Below are 19,822 nucleotides of genomic sequence, written 5' to 3'. Positions count from 1 at the left end.
CATGGATGCCAGTAAAGGTAAGTTTTCTTTGCTCCAGGAAAAAGAGGTTTAAGAATAAACCTTTGTGTTCAGTCCCAGATCTTCTTTGCACTAACATCAATAGTATCATTTGCAATGAGATGTGTTCAATACCACAAAAGTGCCTAGAGGAACTTTACCTGTGAAATTTGACTAAAAATAGGTCTTGAATTCACGTGTGTGCACTAACAGTGATTGCCAGCAGACTTTTGAGCTGCCCAGACTGGACATGCAGTTGATATGTTTGCAATCATCGCATGCATCATCACAGCTATTGCCCATTGAGTCAAGTACTGCAAGAGTTTTTCACACACTCAGAACCCATAGGAAGAAAGAATAAAAAATTATGATGTCTTTATGCTGTTTTGGCATACCCACTTCTTTTGTAAGGATATAGATAGTGGCAGGAGCCGGATCTGGAAGAGTCTGGATTTGAACAGCTCACAAATATAAAGGAATCTAAAAAGGAATTGAAGGCCTACAACAGATGCTGATGTTAACCTACAACTCTCTCAACACCATTCCTCCCACCTGGCATTGGAGGTCCTTGGATGCAGTCTTTCCTGCAGTAGAGTCTCTCTGCAGCTGGATGAGTGCAACAAGCAATACTGGCAGAAGTGAAGGTGCAAGTACATCATAATCTCAGATTGTGGCAGTATACCTTCATCAATGCCTAAAGAAAATAAAAGTAATTAACTTTTTTCTTAATCTGTAACTGAAGTCATTTATGGACACAAAATGCTCCTGCATTCTCTGTTTTTCTTCATTACCCATGAAAATATGAACTTCATGACATAAAAATACATAAAGTACCAAGAATTGTTGAAGTACTGAAGGCACAATGATCTCAGTAAAAATTTGGCTTTCTTCTTCTTTTAAATGCATGCTGATCATAGAGTACTCAGTTTTATTTCACATATTTATAGAAGCGTCTATCTTACTCAACTATAGCTGAGTGCTGGTTCCCCTGTTGAAATTCCTGGTCCTCCATGGTTTTCAGCTCCTAATGAGCATTAGTACCACTACTTTCACTCTAACCCAAGACGTCATGATGTCTTGACAACCATACTTAGCAGCAAAAATGGCACCTATGCTTGGTCTAAGCAAAGATGACAATCTTGGGTAAGCATCATTAATGAGATCAATAAATCTACTTTGCTCCATCTCTCCTCTCCTTCCTATTTTGCTATTCATGGTCATACGGGGAAGGGAAAAATCAGCAGCTGTAAAGAATTTCCTATTTTTTATCCTCATCTTTTAGGATAACCAACTGTGTGAACTTTGGAGGAACACTCAAACTATTTCTAAAGCTGAGAGTAAGGCTCAGTTCCGATTCAAGTTTCATGATTAAAATTATCAGCCAAAATGCAGCATTCATCTAGGGAAGAAGAATGTTGTTACTTACAAGAGAGAACATTTGAACTGTTGGCCAACTTTGCTTTGTTCCTATAAATTTTCTTCACTTGCCATGTTCCTTTTGCAAGAGAAAAAAAAAAAAAAACAAGCTATAAACATTAGTTAGCTTTGTGGTGAGGTGTTGTTCTGCCAACCTGAGGTTAGAAGTGGAGCTGAGATCCCAAGAGCTAGGCTTTGTATTATAGTATTGTATTTTTGATGCAGTAGTTAGAAGTCAATTACTGTTTCCATTATAAACCCTGTTTTCCAAGGGTTTATACCTCAACCATTTTCATTTCCATCATGCTGAACTTGGCATACAAGCAGTATGAATACACAATTTTTAAATAGACTAAATGAGGCTGGCTCATTTTTAGATACAGAGTAGTCAGAAACTCTATGTCAGATGATTTTTATTCATTGAATTTAACAAACTATAGTTTCACTTTAAAAACTGGATTTTGTCAGTGAACTGTCTCTGTGGTTGGGCCTGATATCTTTTACACCTTCTAAGGAAAACAACTGCATTAAAAATATACATATAAAAGCCTACTGACAAAATTCCCTCTTTAAGATCTGATTTTCTTGGCATTTCAGATGCCAAGACTCCCACACCATATGCTTCATTGGAAACCATTGTGTATCAAGACCCTTATGGCTCAAAGGTGGATTTTATCCCAGTAAGTTTTCCTCCTTTTGGAAAACTAAATCAAGGCAACAACTCAAGGGTCAAAACTCATCAGTGATTATATCTCTGGAGACTTCAGGAATCTTAGGAGTTGATGTGAGCAGAGGAACCATCCCCAGAGGTCTCCCCACTATGACTCAAGGCTGACGGTGGCAGGAGAGACAGATGGAGGGCTGTCCACAGGCCAGGTGAGAGCCAGAACAGAGTGTACCCTGTAAAGACCAAAATCCAGATGGCCACTGGCTGTTCAAGTCCTCCATCTGGGGCTGCATGTCACTCGGTAATTTCACTCAGCAGATACTAATTGCTTAAAAGCTACTTCAGCTTAGAAAATTCACTTTGCCAAGGCCACAACAAATATTTTCTTTGACTTCAATTTCCATGCATTCCTTCCACCTGATTTTCCTGCATTTTTTTTTTTTCTCTTAATTGAAGATAGCTGGAATCACAGAGCAGTGACACAAAAGTTTCACAATTCAGCTTTACCACTAGTAAACAGATTCACACGCAATTCACCCCTGTGAATGTCTGTTTCTATAAAAAGGTTTGTTTCTTACGAAGAACTCAAACTTGACTTTTACTCTAAATGTTTCTGTTATTTTTTCCAGCACATCTTCCCTGCAGACCAAAACCAAAAATGAACCAGCTACTTATTAAGATGAACAATATCACCCTGAACTTCTAAAGCATCATCTCACTGACATTTCAAACATTTTCTAACAAATATTTTTTTAGAGCATTCCAGTAGCATTCCAGTAAGATATGCAAGTTAACCTTAATTTTTCTTTTGTTTTGGAAAATAAATCATAGTAAAACTGTGATTCACCAAAATCTCACAGAAGATCAGGGTCAGAAGAAGGAATAGCACAAACATGCCATGGGACAGACTTCCTGCAGGTTGCTTTTCCAGCACAGAAAATGAGAAAGTCATTAGGTGCTGATTCAAATTTGCTGACAATAACGGATTATGATAAGCTTTAGATTAAAATCTTATTTCTCATCTACTTTGGAGTGAGAGAGAATCTAGGCTGATGTTTTTGAGATCGCCCAACAACGCATCACCATCACACCAAGGTCAGGTGCCATGTTGGTTAAGCACAACACTGAGCTTTGTCACTGTTGCCATTTCCATTGCATTTTTAGGTTGACACATTTTTTTTTCTCCTGTGTAACAGATAGGGCATAACACAAAGGTGGAATACCCAATATTGGGTTGCCACCTTCCCTTTCACAGTCTACGTTCAATCACCTCAACCCGGGTGCTCTGAGTGCATGCTCAGATCATGTTTTTGTGAACACTGACAAGAACAACTATCTCAAAAGCTATCAAAGCCATCCTCATTATCCTTTATGGGCTGTGTAGAAAATGTCACCACTATTAGACATTTAACTGGAGTGCAGCAGAATGGTTTTGCTGGCCCCCTCCAGTTCTTCGGGTAAAAGCTCTGTTCATAATCAGTTTCTGCTTTTTTTAATGACCCTCAAGAGGTCCCTTCTGGTACACTTCAGTTCCCTTTCTAGCGTCCCATTGATTTTACAGACTTTAGGAACTTGCTCTTAACCTTCTGCTTTTCCCTGGATCGCTGCTGAATGATTAGGCACTACACAGCCTTTTGTTACCCTGAACATCAAGAGATATCTGGAGAATTAAAGCACCAGCTTCAATAGCATTTGCTAGAGAAAGAGAACACTCTTCTCCCAGGTCTATTCACCCTATTTATGTGCTTGATTTTTTTTTTTTTGGAAGAATAACTTCAGATTTTTTTAATTACTATTATTGTAAGAAACAAAAAAGATAACAGAGCTATCTTCTTGAACAGAAGAATGAAATTCACTCAAGAGTTCACATTTGTACCACGAATTCTAGCAGCAGAAGTAGAAGAATTTAGTATTGGGAAAGGGAGGGCAGAGCCTGGTGGGCAGAGTGTAAGCATAAAAAGTAAAGGGTTTTTCTTAAAAAGGATTTTAAAGGCTTTTCCAAACAAAGTCTTTCCACTTATCTGATTTGATTCACATGGAGCCACATCACTGCCAGAAGTACATGCTGGGGGGGTGTGGTTTCTCTTTTTTGAAGTTAGAGTGGTTGGAGACATACCTCTGACATGGAGACATGTCAGGTAAATTCAAGGAGAAAGAGCTTGGTGCAAGGGCATCCTCTTAATCACAGCACAGCAGAGATGCAAAGCTGTGATTAAAAGTGGTGTTCCTCCAAAAGCTCTGCCCCTTCTCGCATGCTTTTGCTTCACCAGTGTCCTGCTGCAGAAAGGACTGCTTGCCCTTGTGTGATTTTAGGGCCACTTCAACACTTGCAGTGCCCAGGAAATGTATAAAAATACAAAAAAAAAAAAGATAAAGAACGGAGCTCTGGCTCTACAAAACATCCCCAAATTCTTCCTGGAGAATGAAGTTCAGACAACCTCATTTGCACCAACAGGTTTGGAGTAGCGTGCAGGGATGGCTGCATCCCAATTACCACCTGCTCACCTCTCACTGCCTCTCTGAAGGGTGCTGGGAGGAAGAAAACAACCTTAAACCCAAAACAGTAATGGCATTCTTCTGCTTGTTGTTGAGACGCCAGCTGAAAAGGAATCATTATAAAGAGGTTGATGTTTTCGGGGGGAGACAGAGGACTCACCCGAATGATCCCAGTTAAGGGCCTTAACAGAGAGGCGGCTTAACTCCGCTTTGGAAGTGGTGAGCCGCCCTGCTTGGCTGAGCTTGGATTGTGTTACTGCAGGAACATGGCACAAACAGGGATACCCCCTCCTTTTAAAAACTGCTCGCTCCCAAAATAGCAACACAATTTAGCAATATTTTGTATCAAGACAATTACACTGTAGCATTATTGTAGTCTTAGTACCTCATTAAAACAAAAAAATGTTAAATCCTTGTTTTGTTGAACACAAGAGATGAATAGTAAATATTGATTTAGAATGAATGCAAACATTTCCCTAGGAGTGGATAATTACAGCCTTTCTATGCAAAACACTTATATTTGAAGAAGCACTTCACTTACTTTGCCATGTGGTATACATTCTTTAGTACATTTTAAATTATACGTTGTCCTGGACAGTGTCTGCTCTATAATTTCTTGTGTCTCTACACCAGAGTCAGTATGTAATTTTAAACTGCAAACTTTCTGCCAACTAGGAGAGGAGAACAGGCTTAACTCTTTCCCGGAGCCGCTCTCAGGAGCAGCCCAGGCTGCACATGCAGACACGAGGCTGGTTTGCTCAGGGCTGGAGCAGCACCGAACGAGTTTGGTTTAGCTGGAATCCCACAAAGATGCTACTCCCAGCAGTCTTCGTTTTTCACACGACATTTTCTGATTACGTACAAGGCCTGATGTGCTCTCATTTCCAGCCAGATCAAATGGAGTCCAAAAGTTTGAACAAACCGGAGAATTTGCAAATGAAGAGCTGAGCTTTGGAAGAGAGCATCTAGGTTGAAAGCTCCCAAACACATATTTGAAGCAAATTATTTATCCTACTTATTTTGGCATTCAGACACTCGTTTGCAGATGGAATGGGACTCTTTCTAAGAAGAGTCAGACATGCACACGATGCTTCATGAGAGCACAATTTACGCACAAAGCCCCCGCCATGCATTTTAAACCATATAGGTTTATTAGGCTGCAAGGCTGGGACATAAATTCATATGCAGCTTAATCAGGCTACGTGAACGTGAACACAATATGCCCCTGCATAGCTCAGGAGATTAATCCACATGACTTGTGCATTTTGTTATCTTATGCAACCACAAGCACCCCTAGCGCACACATTTTATGGGTCAAATTTTCCAAACCTGGGACCTTGCACCTAAATTATTTCCATCAGTATTCACATCCTCCTCTTCCCTTCCCCAGAACAGAGAAAGGCCTCCGTGGGTATTTAAACACTTTGCAACCCACACAGCATTTATAGATATGCTTACATCCCCTTGATACATCACACCAGGAGGGGCTCATGAGTTTTGCTGGATACAGAAACTTCAGCCCCACAGCAGACTCTGGTTAATTTGTTGCAGTAATGAGCATTACAATGGCAAAGGGAGAGCAAAGAGGATCTGATTGTGATTCCAGACATGGACCACAAATTGCATCAACTAACCCAGCACCAGCACTGTGAACAAGAGCACAGTGCTCTGTTTGGAAGCCATTATACTTGCCATATACTCTGATTACCTCCAGCATTTTCAGTAAAACTGAACTACAGACTACAGCTCCAACATTTGCATTCACACTTGAGTTTGCTCACAAAGCAGATTCCAATGTGAACTCTCCTGGATGTTCAGTCTGGAAACCTGTGAAGTATCTCTTACTGTACATTAGATTTAAATGTAGAATAAAGAAGATTTGAGTAAAACTTGCATTAAGGGGAAGAAAATAGAGAAATGAAGAAGAAAAGGGAATTCAATATTTCAAAATACATCCACTGTCCAGGGGAAGGAAAAAAAAACAAAACAAAACAAAACAAAAAAGGCAAGAATGAGAAAGAAAGACTAAAAGTATATCAAAATACAGAATGTGATAATCAAAACAGAGAAAGTTTGCTGGAATGAGGTGTCAATGCCCCATATTTTCCTAAAGATACTTCTGATGAGCCCCACCTTCACCCATTGCCAAACCCCTCCATGTAGAGGTTCTACTCAGCAGCCAATTACACTGAGATACATTTCACCAATGCGTCCCTCCTAAGTCAGCTTTGTACTTCCAGAGAAGCTTAATGGAGCATTAAGGCAAGAGACTTCAGTCCTGTGGGCAAAGCTATGTGTGTACAAGGAAAATATTCAGCCTCCCCACTTGGCACCTATCCCTGTGTTATTTGGAGGTAGCCACAGCCCTGCAACAGCACCCAGGATAGGCCCGCTCGGAGCGACTGAAGAAATCTCCCACTGGAATTTACTGGCTTTAAAATTAGCTTTTCCCCTTGCCCCTTATTCCGAGGATTTGCATAACCATAGGGGAAAAGACGACATGAGATAAAAATAAATTTGGCCGCCGCAGATCAGAAATCAAGGCGAAAGTGTCAGGGCAGTGTTTTGCTTTGGGTTTTAGTGGAGACAAAATAACTTAAACTACTAGGAAAGATAACGTATGAGTAAGAAAATTCCCCAAGCAATCAGAGGATGTGTTTTCAGCTTTTTTACATTTTGGTTTTATTTTCTCACAGCAATGAGAGAGGATGAGATTGGAGTCCCATAACCACGCTGGCGCAATCTGCGCACCCTACCTGGATCATCAGGGATTGTAAATCATCATTTTATAAGAATTTAACTTTTCTGCTTCCAACACAATCAAACGCAGTGGTGAGGGGGCCACTCATCATGACAAAAAATATACTTCAGAGTCTTTCTTGAAGTGCCAACTCCAATAAGTTCTCCGAGTGAAATTAAATGTACGCTGTTCTTCCAAACCACAGTTTCCCCCTGGGATGGACGAATCTCAAGTGGAGGCTGAAAGGCCAGTTGTACCATAGCCACGGGTTACACCCATTTTTGCAGGTTTTTTTAACTACTGCATGTAGCATAACTTGTATTCCAGCCCATTCGGTGACTGTGCTTTCCAGCATTGGTAATAAAAAAAGAAGTCTTCATAGTTTCCACATTCCGGCACTAATGAGTGGGCCAGTCCATATCTTCCCCTGGTTTCTCATAGTTTGGTGTTTGTTTGCTTTAAAGCCTTCTCCATGAAGCAAAGGGCAGAAAAGAAAGAAAAATCTGATGTGTGGCGTAAGGAACGGTTGGTGCTGAGTCTGAGAACAGCAACCAAGAGTCATTTTCAAATAGAAATTGAAGTGGAAAAGCCCTATTAGCTTGTACACTTCATCATCCTGCCAACACGATGTTGCTCCATGGAGTGATTTTTTTTTGGAGGCTCAGCACTGGGCGCTTTGCTCCCACCACCACGGTGCTCCCAGTCTGAAACTCCACCATCTGGGATGTGCTCTGCATCCCAGCATCCCCAAACCACCTAGGGCTAAGGACTGAACATCCCCATTCCGCACACTGCTGGGTATCGGCAGAACACCACCTCTGGCCGAGGAGCCAGCACTGCCCTATCAGCCAAAGCAAACATCGTGCCATGCAAATGGATAACAAAAAGCAGAGCAGAGGCTAAATGCAATGCCCTCCTGGGGAGAGAAAGTATGAAGACAAAGCTCTTTTTCTCCTTTTTTCTTTTTTTTTTCCTCCCCCTTCTTCTTAGAAGGGAGGAGAAATATTTCTTGGCTGCTCTCTGTAAAATATAGTACTGGCAAGGAAGAGGAAACAATCCTGGGCACTGGCTTCAGCAGATATCGATCTCTCTACTCACTGAAGTGGATATTGACCTCTGGCAACCTCGCCCCCAGTCAGAGAGTGGGGTCAGGGAACGCTTTCAGAGATGGGAAGAGACATTTTCACCTCTTTTCAGTCCTGCCATCCCTCTCAGGAGCTTAAATCCTGGAGAACATACACATTCTGGCAAAACAGGGGGGGTGAGTGAACGCTTCAGCAGGGCAGGCAAACTGGAAGGGAAGGTTGGAGTGAGGTCAAGATTTCCCATCTCAGTTCCCACACCATCTCCAGAAAGCTGGTGGTCTAGGAGAGCAGTAAGGAGGGTAAAGGCCCCTGCCCATGACATGAGTCAGATACGGAAGCAGAACAAAATAGTACAAGCACAAATGGGCTCACACTATTTAAAAGAAAAGAAATGATGCTTTATCAACAGTGGCTCTCAAGAAAGATGCCTTTTTGTGAATGCTGCCTTGTGCTTGGGGCTGCAGTATCCTTATCCAGGCTCATCCATCCTCTGTTTATTTTGTGGCCAACATCCCCATGATGCTCCTGATCTCAGTGTGCAGAAGGGCTTGGGACAGCATGCAGCTGATTAGCACACACTGTGGGCTCTGCTCAGGACTCCTCTATGTCACACATCCACACTGGAGCTGCTGAGGCCTGAAAACAGTCCAAGCAAATAGCCCAGACACTCTTTCTCTGTCTGCAGAGAATTTTGGAGTAAAGCGCCCTCAATTATACTGGTTGAGAAGGGGCAACCCTCTTAACATCCCCAGTAGGAACACAGGGACCCAGCAGGCAGGCTGGCTGGGGCCCGAATCTTGGTACTGGATAATAATCAGGGGCAGAAGAAACAAATCTACATTTCCTCCACACAGAGAATACTAGCAGAGCTGGTGGGGACCGCACTTTCCATCCGAAAGTGTTAACAAGCAGTGAAAGAACTGAAGCGCATCTAATTAAAAATGCATACCAAGGCATAAAGACAGAGTATAAGAGTAAACAAATGGCAGAGACCAGATTTGTTTGCAATAAATGAAGAGGAAAACACCACACAATGCAAACTCATCCAGCACGGAGACGGAGGGAGGCGAGCAGGCGAAGGCAACATGCTGCAAAACATCTTGAAACAAAGTACAATGCAACCAAAAAGCAAGGCATGGAGGGCACGGTAGTGATGGAGGGGCAGAGGCACAGTCCATGGCAGGAACAAATTTGCCATTGCAGACATGGCATTGCCACATCCCTGGAGGTGCTCAAGGCCAGGTTGGATGGAGCCGTGGGCAGCCTGAGCTGGTAGTGGGCACACAGCCCATGGTAAGGGGTTGGAATTATATGATCTTTATGGTCCCTTCCTACCCAAGCCATCCCGTTATGCTATGATTGCATGCAACACGGATAGGCTGAGGAATGATGCCAAGCAGAGTGCCAGCTCAGCATATGAACAGGCCGCCATGGGACAGCACACAACACCACCTTCTAAGGGAAAGAAAGTGCATTTGGATGTTTGTGCTGACATACCCAGGGAGAGGCAAACAGATAGGGTTTTGGGTTGAGGTCTCTCTGTCTTGTTGAAGGGCTCACGACTGCCACAGTGAGCACAGCACCTTCCTTACCCTGAGTTCTCAGAAATAAGGTGGGCCAATTGCAGTCAGGCAATGCTGAACACCCAGCACTGCTGGCACATTAATCATGGCTCAAAGTCCAGCAGCAACGGCATGTGTTGTCACACCTTCACTGCAAGGACAGCAGTGCTGCTTGTAGCCCAGCAGGAGCTCACCATCATCTTGCCTTGCTGCAGGAGGACCTTCCTCTTTCCCATGATTATCTTTCCCTTAATTCCTGCTGCACTGCATGATAGTGATCACACCATTTCTCAGAAGCCGCTGCTGCTTGATGGCTGCAGATGAGCCCTGTCATCTGTCTGGTTTTTCAAAGCACGATAGGCCACTGTGTTCATCCCCATGGGATCTCCAGCCATGCACAGTTCCCATCCAAATGGGGATAAAAGTTCAATTTTATTTCACAGTTTTGTCTTCTCTACCACAAATCTTTTCTGACAGTGTTTTCTGACTGCTAAACTGACCCGTTTTGAGCAATTGATCTAAAACATCTGTCTGAGGGGTTGAAAGCAACACAGAGAGGATACTGCAGCTCTCCTCCAAAGGTGTGGAAGAGATGAGCACCAAAATATTAGGTGACAGGAGGAAACTTTTAGACAAATGAGTGCCCTATAGCACATGCATCTTTCCCCTGAAAGTTTTGCCAACTGCCATGCAAACCAGGAAGTCATGCTTCCAAATATTTAAGGCTGCATTTCTCTTAATTTCCATCTTATCTTTCGTAAGACTTACATTTTCAAATGTCAACCTACATATGGGAATGTTTAATCTCAAGGATGCCGATCCATCAGGAAACTTCTAAAATCTTCTCCAAAAATTGTTTGGGTTTTTTTCTTCCTCTTTTTTTTTTTTTTTTTTCACAGAATCGTTAAAGTTGGAAAAGAGCACTAAGATCCCCAAGCCCAACACCAACCCATCCCCACCATGTCCATTGACCACATCCCTCAGTGCCATATTCCCATGGTTCTGGACCAGCTCCAGAATAGAGGATAGTGACTCCTCTACAAGGCAGCCTATGCCACCACGTGGCCCTTTTTTTCTTAATGTATTGCCCACGGGTTGGTGAGGGGACCTATACAAACTTCAGGAGTAGGGAAAAAATGCACATCCTGACATGGTTCAGTTTTCCAAGAAATATAATACACTGATAAAAGAGCAAACTTCATTCTGAATGTATTTTAACTGTAAAAAATTGTGTGCAATGACTGCATAGAATATTAGTTCTGCAGTAAGTCTGAATACCATTCCCAATGCTTGGCATTACATACATTTTTTTTGTTTAAATTCCACTGCTAACACTTTTGCCATGTCCCTGTATTTATTTTTGTTATGCACATTCCCTACTGCCAATGTAAATTCATTTAATGTTAGGCACACAACAGTTTTTCAATACCTTTCTGCTATTTGGCTGCACAATTAGCTTCCTAAAATATGATTTATTTTAGTTGAGCTTAGTTTTGGCAAGGAAGTGGGGGCATGAGAGGGGGATTTTTAGTGCAGGCACAAATTTACTACTGGGAACACTGCTATGAATGGCATGGAGACCAACATCAGAAATCCATCTTATTCACCAAAAGGCTAAATCTACTGGGGATTAAGCATGGCCCCTCTCCACCCTCCCCTTCCACAAGCCTTGGGCCCCCCTCCAGCACTCACCAGCTTGGGGAGTTGGAGTTTCCTTCAGAAAAGGGGCTATTACAGAGCAACACCAGTTCTGGTTGTGCTGAATGGCATCCAGGGCAAATTGGTTCATGTCTTAATAACGTCACATCTTTCTAGGTCATTAATAAATAAAGAGGTTTGAAGGGGGGATAAAAGGACCTTCTTTTTCTTTACTAAACTGAACTATACTGTATAGCCCCTACATAATTTCCAGTGATCTGTGTTATCTTAATATGCTGTGTTCTTTGGCCCCCAGCTCATATATGTACTTAAGAATCTGCCTAATTTTAAGGCTGAATGTGGCTCTCATTTAAACTAGAAAACGTTTCCCAGCCTGTCTGTAGGACAGTACATGCCAGTGCCTGTAGATACTTCGGCACCTGTGCACTCTGACTCTGGAAATAGCCATAGTGAGGCCAGTGGCAACCAAATGCACCAGACTCTGAGCGCTGCAGATGCTATTTTATACACAGTTATTCCATGCATGGTTGCTTTTGCCCTTTGGAAGGCTGGAAATCGTTTCAGTCTGAGTATCTCTACCCCCACAGCACCAGTGGACCAAAAGAAGCTAACAGAGAAGTCATCTCTAAGTGCAACACAAGTTGAGTGGTTTCATTTCCCACCTCAACGCTAAAGGAGCTCTGTGTGATCTAATCTCCAAAAATAAACTCAATTTCACAAAAAAGCCAATCAGCAATTCCAAATCATAAGGAAATACATGTTGTCTTCTCTAATGGAACTAAAAGAAGCTATAATGACAGGTACATTGGCTGGGTGTAGATAAGGCATGTATTTCAAACATCAGTGTTGTACTGGTACTTGTTTCTAGCACAGATCCAAGAGAGCCTATTGCAATAAATTTTTTTTTTTGCTATGAATATTTTTCTACTTTTTTCCAACTGCTTTGCATCACACAGTACTAAAATGCCTTGGCAGCCTCTTTGGGACAGCAAACAACATAAGGAATACGTATCTCATGCTGCACATGACTCCACTGTCACCCCTTTTCCACTCTATGTCTTAATGCAAATGATAAATAGTGAAAATATGTGTAATTCTCTAAGTGTGCTGTTTGTACTGCCTGAGGACATTGTGGACGTAATGCAAACCTTGAAGCACGTGCCTTTCCCTCCCCTTCATCCCATGATGAAGAATTAACAACGGAGACATCACATATTTTGGACATCTTTTGGATTATTCTGCACACAAAAGTATAGGGCACAGTACCTCCAAGCAGCACATTCATTACATTAAGATACAGGATGGCTCTCATGATGCCTTCCCTGCACTCAGCTCATCAGGCCCTACAGAGACAGGTGAAGTTTCACAGTGCCAGATGGCCAAGGGATGGGGATGGCTGCAGCCTCTCTCCAGCTCACATTTTCCACCTGTAAAGTGGGATGGCAGGCAGGGATGGCAGGAGAAGCTGCGCTTCGTGCCTTTCCCCCAGACAGACTAAGAAATGGGGACACTACACATCCTCTTACACCACTCAGCTATGAAACTGGTGCGGGGCTTTGAATAATTAACAGCACCGACCAGCCTCGCCTGCTTACAGGAGTCATCAGGAGAGATTAGCTGGAAGCAAGCACTGATGCTCTTAAAGTTCTTATGTCTACAGCTGGCCTTGTTTTTCTCCCCCCATCTCATTTAGCACCAAATCCTCCAGGTGCTCGTGGGACGAGCTGACATGAGCAGTGGTGATGGCTGCTCTCTGGAGCACTGCTCAATGCAGACCCTGGGCTGCCTCAACCCCTCCCTCCATGGTGCCAAGCTCAGGTTCCCCAGACTTTGTTTGTCATACAAGCAAAACGGCATGAAATCCACAGGCCATCCTGCTTAATTACTATAGCACCTCTATTATCCTATGTGGACTTCCAGTACTGAGAACGCATTTGTATTTTCCTCCTGCAACTTTAGATTTATACAAAAAATGCCCCAATTTCCATTTATTTGCAACAGAATATTGCCAGTGTTCTTGTTTTATCTTTTCAGCTTAAGAAAAATAACACGGGAAGTGATCGCCACTAACGAGATGGAACATTCCATATCACTTGTCCCACTGTGTTGTTTTATTTACCAGCTTTCAAATCCCTAACCTTCGTCTCTCCAACCTCCTTTTAAATGAAAGGATCCTCTCGTTTCTGTGAAGTTCCTATCATGGTTTGCATGTAAAAGTTTCAGCATCCGTTTAGTCAGCGATGGTTATTCTGCTTAATGACTCCTATACCCCTGCTAATACTGTTTTATCTGGCTCTAATATTTTAAGATCTTGTCTAATATTAATGCTAAATGCTAATATTAAAGGTTTGCTACTAATATTTTAAAGGTCTATCTGCTGGTGCACTAATGTTTTGGGAGGTGCTTGAGGGTTTGTTTTATTGGCAGGAATGCCAGGCCAATTTTAACATCCTCTGTGACTACTGCATAGAAATCTAAGCAAAGAATACAGGGACAGATTCTCAGTAAATAAATTAACTGAGAATTGACCTCAGAATTGAGTTGAATACATATGTATGTGTGTGTGTGTCTTACCCTCATTTTCCAAATAGCCCCAGGATGAAGTAGTGGTGGGGATACCATGAAGGATCTCCCCCATGGGGCTGTATGAGAAAAGGAGCTGGGAGACCCCAGAAATCCCAGTCCCCAGTTACAACCCCCCAGTACTGCCATTTGGAGTACACCTACATACATCCACATTTATCTCACCCTAAAAACTTGAAGGAGGACAGAAGAAAAATATCCTGACTTTGCATCGGTTAACGCAAACCTCTGCCATATGCAAAGAGAGAATAATAGAATGCACTCCTCCTTTGAGAAACAACGTCTCCACTAAAAATAAAATACAGTGCAACGTTTATTTCACCACTGTTTAAGAGTTAATGAAAGATTTGCACCTGTACAGCTGTTGCAGACTGAAGCGAGCTTGCGGAGCAAATGTGTTTTCTGGTTGAGACAGTTGTAAATGCCTTGAGTAAAAACACTGAGGACTGCTAATGGATAGGTTTATTTTAAAGCATGCCATCTGCTATCAATCATAGAGAAGTATAGGAAGCAAGTTTGGCTGTGCTCCCTCCTTGTGAGCCTGATAAAGATAGGGCTGTGGTACTCTGGAACATTTAGTACTCAAGAGAATAAAACATCAAACCTACTCAGCAGCTCCACTAACAATAATAAAAATGCCTCTGCCTAAAGGTGACATTCTGAATTTACGATTATTTGTGTCTATAAAGTGTATTCTTTGGCTCCTGACTCATTCTGACTGTCTCACTACAAGAACAATACATTAAGCCTGCCTGAAGTAAATGGAAATCCTATCCTTTTATTAAAGCAGCAGCCAGTACCTGAGATGTTCTAACGCCCTGTAGGACCCAAAGAAGGTTTTCTGCTCCAAGTGTTCATTCTTTTGGTCGGATTAAAGTCAACTGCAGAGAAAACGCTTATTTTGGTGCACTCAGAATGAAGCCCTTCTTCAGGTAAATGCAGTTTTAAAAGAAGAAGGATAAAAACAAGAAGACCCAAGGCAGATTCTGAATATGCAAATCATCACAAAACAAAGGCTACAAAAGCTGCAGCTCACCCCGTGACAGCTCGTATTTTATGCCACTTAGCATTCAGTACAGGAAAAACTTAATGCTGGAAGAACCTGCCCAGGAAAACCATGCACAAAATGTCCAAAAGGTGTGTGCCAATCTTCCTTCCTAGCAGCTGACTTTACATGTGCTGAGATTCTCCAGAAATGAATCCAGGGATTTATTTATTTTTCTCTTCTTTTTTTTTTTAATTTTTTTTATTTTTTTCCTACTCTGCATTTTCCTCAGCTGGAAGATGCAGAGCTACTTCTCTGAGACACACAAGCACTTGGTGAGCTCCAGAGGTATGAATCATTCCCCTGGCTAACGGCCCTCTTCTCTCATTGCCCCCCGATGCTGGTCAAGGGCCCTCGAGCCAGTCTGCTTAAAAATAATCAAGCCAATAATGCTTCCTGGCAAATTCAACTGATATAAAACACACTTAGCTCTGAAACACTCTGTATCCAATAACATTAGGCTCCTCTCTGCAGCTTAACAAAATTCCCTTGCAAGTCTGCTGCTGATGGGAAGTATAACAGTGGAAGCTTGGGGAAAACCCACCTGGTGATCAAGCTCATGAGCCTAATTAATGTTAATAGAGAAATCAAAAGTGGGCAAAAATTGGAGCGGCAGCATGGAAAAAAAATGAAGTATTCATCAGAAATAGAAGGAAGATAAAAAGCAACGGGAAAAGTGAGTTTGCCTTTGATGTCTGCTCTGGAAAGTGACGGTGATTTCTCTCAATGCCCCTCAAACCTGAAATGCTGTACAGTAGGCCATGTCCAAGCAGAAAAAAAACAGAAAGCAGAGGATTAGGCTTATTAGGTTTACAATATTAAATCAAGGCTGCTTCTGTTCTGTATTCACTGTTTTGGTCCTCAGGAGCTTAACTGTCTCCAAAGCCCATGGTCAAATGACTGCTGATTTCAAAGTGTTAAGATCAATCCCCTTATCTGAGACCAAAAGGGTTGAGAAATAAAAATAAGCTCTTTGGTAAGGATCAAAACTAGTGGATACTTGAAATGAGAAAGATGAAAGATTACAAAAAAATTAGGAAACTATAGAAACCAAAGGAAAGCACAAAGGTAGAAAAGGATGGTCTGTGGGAAGATGGACCATCTCTTAGATTGCACTGTCACTTCACTGCAGAAACACTGAACTACTGGAAACAATCCCAAAGTACATGAAAGCAAAGCTCATGTGAACAGAAACCACCCCAAAAAAGTCAGTTATTGAGATTTCCATGCTCAGCAGCATCAGGGGAATAGATCTCTGAAGGTACTCCTCGCTTCTAGGTGAGGATTTCCAAAGAACAAGAGCAACACCACATCTCATAAGGAAAGAAATACCAACATCAGTCTCTTACTCCAAACCCCTCAGGTACAAATTTCAAGTCAATCACAGAAGAACATATTGTAACACTGAGCACTCGGACCAGCTATGGCCATTACAACTTCCAGGAAGATCAGAAAAAATCCATTTGTCAAAAAATTGCAATTGCAATGAATCTGTAACAGCAGAATATCTGTTTCTCCATAGAATATCCCAATCAGGGATTTTTCCAATATCCCAATCAGGGATATTCTATACTGCTGGGAAGGCATGAACCATTAGGGATGGAGTTTTTGGGTAGATGGAAGAAAGTCATCACAGACTCACCCATAGCCTGAAGGTCACACAACTGGTGGGAGGTTCGACTCTAAGCTGGGGAAACCCATGATGTAGACAGCATCTGGCAGGGAAGAGTTTCTCCACAGACTTCACCCATAACACTTCGTAGGGAAAAAGAAGAATCGCAGAGGTTCTGTTTTTTCCCTCCTGAGAAACAGAAACAAATTAAAAGGTTTGCAAATTTGTCATGACACCAGATGCTTGCTCCTGGCCAGCCCTTATCACCCTACCATGTGGAGGCTCAAAGGCACACTGTTCTTACCAGAACTGGTGTTATGAACTCTCCAGCTTCTGCAGAAACGTAGCAGGTTCTTTTTAAGACTTGTTCTTTAATATACACAGTACATTTTCATATGAAAGCTTGCAAGCTTGGAGCAGCTTGCTCACAGAGTTCAAGTCCCTGGCACACAGTTCATAGCAGCTCTAATGAAAAAGCACAATGATTGGGCCTGCGTCGCTAAGATTAGACATTAGTGGCTGTATCAAGAAGAGAAATACCTGCAGATTAGCACAGCAATTTGCTGCTCTAAATCTGAACCTTCTAATCTCTTTTTTTTTTTTGTTAAGTAGCAGTCCATGAATATGGGAAAAGAATTAAAACTACATTTACTAAGTGATTTCTAAAATACTTCAGCATGTTTTAGAAAACTGACAAGTCATTAAAATATAGTTAATAAACATTATTCAGGACTCACTGCCTGAGATTAACGCTGCTTTAAAATCACAAACATTCATTGGTTCAGGCAACGCACTGCTGCAAAAGTAACTGCAACTCATGTTCTTTGTTTAATTACACATCTAATGGCCAACTCAAAGCTTACCTCGTATTTGTCTTTTCTTAAAACAGCGGTGCAGTACTCATAAAAGATGATCCAATCTTGTGCCCAGGCAAGTGAAGTTTCCTCCAACACTGCTGTTTAAATAGATGTTTGCAATATCAGCATTCCTGGTGGAATGAACTGCATCTTCCAGGTGTATTGGCACGGTGCAAAGGCTGAAGTTAAGGGCAGCTCAGACTCACTTTGCATTGTGTCCCATTACTTCTTGTATTTTTCCATTCTTCTGTATTTTTCCATCCTTGTGCACACTCCAAAGTTCAAAATATGGCAAGAGAGGGCTGATAGTGTGGAGAGACTCAACTTATTTAAAAAATGAAAACATTACTATTCATAGCAAGCCTAGTAATGCAGTTAAAAAAAAAATTCATGGCCTAATCGAAATTATGTCCATCCAACTTAAGCTAAGCTAAACATTTGCAAATGTTCCTAATGATCATTTTTAACCACTTGCAGGATTTAATAGGCAGCTTTCTTTTGTTCTTACTTCTTTTTATTTTTCTTTAAACAATGGACTATTTGATATTCAGAGTTGTCTGTAACCTGATGGATGGCTTTGATTTATGCCATCTCTCAGACATCAGAATTCCAGATTTGAAAGCTGAATCACAAGGGAGATCCAGGTCCTCCAACTGGTTTTATTTCTCAGTCTTTTAATGTTATTTGGAGTTCAAAGTCTTTCACTCATTCTCCCTTCATGCTGCTACGTATACATGAGACAGAATAACACTTTACACCAAGCAACTGAGATCATTTGAATGATACCAGCAAAAGTGTGCTTGAAGGTACTGAGGCAGGTGTGATTAAACCTATTTTGCCTACTCTATACTAGAATGCTGTATATAGTGCCATGGCTCTGTCCAGCTGCAAGAAACTCTATAAACCTGCCTATCTTCTTGTAGGACAGCAGACACTACCACCATGGCCTGAGCATTCTTTCTCCATAGGGCTGGGCAGAAGGAAGCAAAGCAAAGTGAAGAAATGTAACTCCAGTATGGGGGGAGGAGCAGGGGAAGGAGGTAAGGAAAACAGGAAAGAGTTGCTTTAGAAGGATGTACTCTGAGGTGTAAAGTGGGATGATGAGGTCCATTAGGACCTCTCTGGAGCAAAGCAAGTTGGAGGGGACAGAGCCTACCTTGAGCCCATTTTGAGGCAGCAGGGACGTCTAGACGCTGCAAGCAACTGTCCTGAAAAATGAAAGAAAAACGACACATTTAATAAGAAGGCAAAAAAATCCTTAAGAGCGAGGTCCTGTTTTCCTTAGCCTACTGGTGAGAGAAAACCGCTTCCAGAAATACAAGTATTTAAACGGCCTCTGACAGCAACAAAGCAAAAGACTCTTTTTGCCAATGACTGAGGAGAACTCAGATGCTTGCTGCAAGCCAGAGGGATTTGCATCCAGCCCAGAGCTGGGAGCACTGTTTGGAGCAGAAATCCCTCTCCTTGGCCACCCCAGTGCCTGTTGCAACAGGCATTAACCAAACCAAAACCCCACACTACGTGAGCATGTTCCCATTTGGATCTATCATCCAGTCCCACAGGAATGGGAAGGTAAAGAGGTAGCAAAGGTGGACCCAGTTGGCCCAGGGTCGTAGTCCTATCTTCTTCTGGTGACTGGAGCAGCACAGGATGCTGCCACTTCCAGCAGATGAGAACAGGACATCAGTATAGAAATATGTGAAAATATTTATCGCCCACTCTTAGCCACGTTGAAAAGAAACCTGTTGTGGTTAAATGACTCGGTCAGTTCTACAGGGATTTTCCAAAGTTTCCTATAAAAAGAAATCTGTGGGAAATGAATGATTGCATAATCACTAACACATGCCAATTCATATAAGCCTATTATCTTTTATGGCATTTTGTGCTCTATTGTCCTTACTCTGGTGAATTGCTATCTTACAATTCTTTTTCCCCATTAAATTATTTACACATTTTCTCTTTCCAGCCCTTTTGCACCAGTATGATACTTAGCAACCACATTAGGAAAGAAAGCAAAGACAAAGGATCCCTTCTCCTTTTTTCACATCATGTTTTTCCCACCTTCACATGAATACTGAAACAAACTCTTTGAGAATGGGAAGG

General features: G+C 42.0%; 1 long non-coding RNA gene across 1 annotated transcript; it reads right to left on the bottom strand.

Moving 5' to 3' along the window:
* Nucleotides 1–425: 425 nt before the first annotated feature.
* LOC116216859 lies at nucleotides 426–17,046 on the bottom strand. Its single transcript, XR_004160419.1, has 3 exons — nucleotides 16,893–17,046; nucleotides 1,424–1,492; nucleotides 426–691 (listed from the first exon to the last, which is right to left on the bottom strand). It is a non-coding gene; the product is annotated as an uncharacterized LOC116216859 (long non-coding RNA).
* Between the last annotated feature and the right edge of the window lie 2,776 nt (nucleotides 17,047–19,822).

The sequence above is a fragment of the Meleagris gallopavo genome, chromosome 7, assembly GCF_000146605.3.
Source record: "Meleagris gallopavo isolate NT-WF06-2002-E0010 breed Aviagen turkey brand Nicholas breeding stock chromosome 7, Turkey_5.1, whole genome shotgun sequence".
Taxonomy (NCBI): domain Eukaryota; kingdom Metazoa; phylum Chordata; class Aves; order Galliformes; family Phasianidae; genus Meleagris; species Meleagris gallopavo.
The sequence above is the reverse complement of the archived record's forward strand: the minus strand, read 5'-3'. Positions and strand labels throughout refer to the sequence as shown.